This window comes from Scyliorhinus torazame, chromosome 16 (genome assembly GCF_047496885.1).
Source record: "Scyliorhinus torazame isolate Kashiwa2021f chromosome 16, sScyTor2.1, whole genome shotgun sequence".
Lineage (NCBI taxonomy): Eukaryota > Metazoa > Chordata > Chondrichthyes > Carcharhiniformes > Scyliorhinidae > Scyliorhinus > Scyliorhinus torazame.
This window is the reverse complement of record NC_092722.1, coordinates 142,200,345-142,203,980: the sequence shown is the minus strand read 5'-3', so window position 1 is coordinate 142,203,980 and position 3,636 is coordinate 142,200,345.

Sequence of the window (3,636 nt, the reverse complement as noted above, 5' to 3'; positions counted from 1 at the left end):
TAGGTACCGCAACCTGTTATGCGCTTCCCATCCAAGACGGTGGAAGATCCATCCACATAGATCTTTATGGGCTCAAACGTGTCCGTGTGCTGGGGGCTCTGGGTTGAACTACCTATCTTTCTGCGGGGTGTTTTAGCGATAAAGGGGCCTGCGTTGTGGTGTGGAGAGATAATATCGCATTCATGGGGGGTGCCGGGGTACTGTAACTTGTTGGCTAAAAAGGTGTGCGTCTTTGTCCTTTTAACAGTGATGTCCCGTTACTGCAAGAGAAGGGTCCATCTAGCTGCTCTTATTTGACTGACTGTACCGTCCTTGAGTCGTCCGTGCAGTAAAAGTTGGGTGGGGGTGTGTTTGGTGAGAATTGTGATGGGGTTCAGTCCGGTAATGTACGAAAAATACTGGACTGCCCAGAATACTGCGAGCAGGTGCCTCTCACAGGCTGAAAATCCCTGCTCCACAGCATCTAAAAGTCTGGAGGCGTAAGCTACGGGCCTTAACTGGTCGTGCCGTTCCTGGAGGAGCACGGCTGAAAGGGTGCGGTCTGTGGTCGCTACCTCTATGGCGTAAGGGGAAAGCGAGTCTGGAACTTGTAGTGCGGGGGCTGCTATGAGTGCCTGTTTTAAAGAGTCCACAGCATCCGTATGCTTCGGAAGCCATTCCCAGGGGGTTCCTTTCTTTAGGAGGTCTGAGAGGGGTGCTGCCTTGCTGGCGAAACCGTCAATGTGGTTTCGGCAGTAGCCAACCAGTCCTAAAAACGACCGGAGGGCTGAAACGTTCTGGGGAAACGTTGTGGAATCCTTGTGGCAGACATGTCCACGTGTACTGCTGTGCTTTAAAGGTGAAGGCAAATTTATACTGGCACGCCTTTGCCAATGGAATGGACCAGAATCCATTACTGATGTCCAAAACCGTAAAGAATCGGGAATTGAGTCCCTGCTTGAGCATGGTCTCGGGACTTGTTGCTCCTGTGGGGGCTGCTGCGGGGGTGATTTTGTTGAGTTCCCGGTAATCGATGGTCAGTTGTCATGATCCATCAGGCTTTCTTACTGGCCAAATCAGGGCATTATTAGTGGAGGCTACTGATCTAAGTACGCCCTGCTCTAATAAGCTTTCTATTACCTTTGAAATTTCTCCCTCTGCCTCTTGGGGAAATCCATATTGTTTTTGGGGTCTAGGGTCAGGTCCTGTTATTTGTACAGAGCCAGTCATCCGTCCATGGTCGTGCTTGTGGGTCGCGAATGCTGCCCTGTTCTTTTGCAGAACTGCCCTAACCTGCTTGTCCGTACTAAGCGTGGTCGGGTTGAACCAAAATTAGCCTACTGCGCTAATTTTGTTCGCGTACTCTCCTATGTTGAGCGTTGCGGGGGCTCTTGCGGATTTTGCCATCTTCCAGACACACTGGTTGACTGGATCGAATGAAAGATTATGGGAATTCATGAAATCGATTCCCAGAATGTGTTCTGCTGTGTGGGGCAGATCGACTAAAACTACGGGGTGCTTGGTGGTGATGGTACCGATTTGAATGGGTACAGGGGCTGTGATGTGTCCCTTCTGTGAGTGGCCTGTAAAGCCGCTGAGGGTGATAGTGGCTGTAGTGGGCCACATGTCTTTTTGAAACAGGGTGGAGGAATTTATTGTGGTGCGGGACCCTCCTGTGTCCCAGAGAAATTCAATGGGCTGTCCCCGAATTTTCGCTACAACTACTGGTCGTCTGGACCTATCCCAAAGGGTGTCGCAGACCCAACTGGGGGAGCCCGTACACCTTCAGTCCGTTCCGGTCAAGTCCGCCTGATCTGAACGGGCGCTAATGCTATGAATGGGCTCTGTCTTTTTCTTACTCAGAGTGCCCGTCTGCTGGCTCTCTGTGGCTTTTTAGGGGCATTGCACTCTCTTGCGAAGTGTCCCAACTGTCCGCAGTTGTTACACTCCTGTGACTTGGGTGGGGGCTGTTCTTTCCATCATTCACCCATGAGGGGTTGTGGTGTGTTATTTTTACTGCCTGCATATCTGCGCCGGCCTGCTTTTCCTCGGGATTCTTGACTGCGGGTTTACTTTGAACAGATTGCTCCCAAGCGCGGGACAATCTTTTCACTACCCACTTCTCGTTATGGGCCCCCTCTGAGGGATCATAACTCGTGCAAGCTTTCTGACCTGTTTCTGTGGCATGGGAGATAAGGATGTGGGTCCATTTGGCCATGTTGTCTGGGGACAATTGGGCGCGCTCTAAGTCTCCAAAGACTGCTGCAAAGTGGATCCACAGGCGTCCAGCAAACGCTGTGGGGTGCTCGGATTTCTTTTGCCTACATTTGTTGAGGCCATCTATGGGGTCACCCCGGTTATACCTGATCGCATCCAGGATCGCGGTATGCATTTCTGCAAGGGTGCCTCCTCCTACGTTCTGTGGGTCGGGAAGGCCTGCTGCTACTGAAGGATCTAAACTTAAAACGGTGAGCTTTACATGCTCACTCTCATCCAGGCCGTACATGGTCGCCTGATGCTTAACTGTGGCAAAGAAATGGTGGGGGTCTGAGGTGGGGAGGAACGGTGTGATCTTATCGCCTGCGTCCCGTAACTGGGTCACTGTTAAGGGGATGGAATATAGATATTCCGCATCGTCCGATGTGGCTGTGCGGTGGGTGGTTACTGGGTTCATTGGAGCTTGAACTATCTGCTGTGTGGGGGGTTGGGACGCTTTTCTCTTTTGTGGCTTTCCCTGCGCACATGTTCCCTGAACATATCTCTGCGCTGTTTCATTCAATTCTTCCCAATCAGGGCCGTCTTCCTGATCTAATCTTTCTCCAAAGGTTTCCTGAAAACCTTTCTGAACTGAAAGCAATGATGGCAGCTCTGCAATCTGCTTCCGGCACTTTGCGTGATCTAGCGTGCTTTGTCTTTGTTCTGTGGTGGCAGCGTGGAGCGCACTCAAGGCTGCCTTGAGGTCACTACACTGTCTCTGTAGTGCTTCTACCTGTTTTTCCGTTTCCTCACGTACCAGGACTGCACATTGCGTGTCCTGATAGGCCTTTTCATATTGAGACTGGAAGCTGCTTAAGTGCGCCAGACAAGACTGGTGAGCCCTTCTGACGTCATCCACCTTTCCATCTTTTGCTGCCAATTTCCTTCTCAAGTCTAAATTCTCCTTTTTTACATCGCTTACATCGACCGTACTCATTCCATGTATGCCCTCAACTTCTTTCCGGAGCGTCCTAATGACCTCCTGTGTGCCTCGCAATTGTGCCAAGCAGGACACGGTTGCCATCGGCTTGCGAGCTTTCCCTAAGCTCTTTTTGTGGATCTCGCTCAGGTTCTCCCACCAAGTATGTCCTCTACTCTCGGGACCTGATTCCTTGTTATCACAGAATTCATTCCAAAGGGGCCATCCTTTCCCTTTGAGATATTTCCTGATCTCTTCCTCCCAAATGGGACATTGTCCCACTCTGCTGCTGCTGGTCGCTGTGACCGCAAATTCCTCAGGGTTCATTAGGCGCTGCATTGCCTGCATTGCCATCTTTCCTATCCGAATGCTTCTTTTAAATTTGGAACAGGGGAGCTAAGGCGGTGCTGTAAATACGGATATGGCTTTCGCTACTTTCCGATATACAAACTTCCGACAGTTTTGACGCAACAAAAAATCTA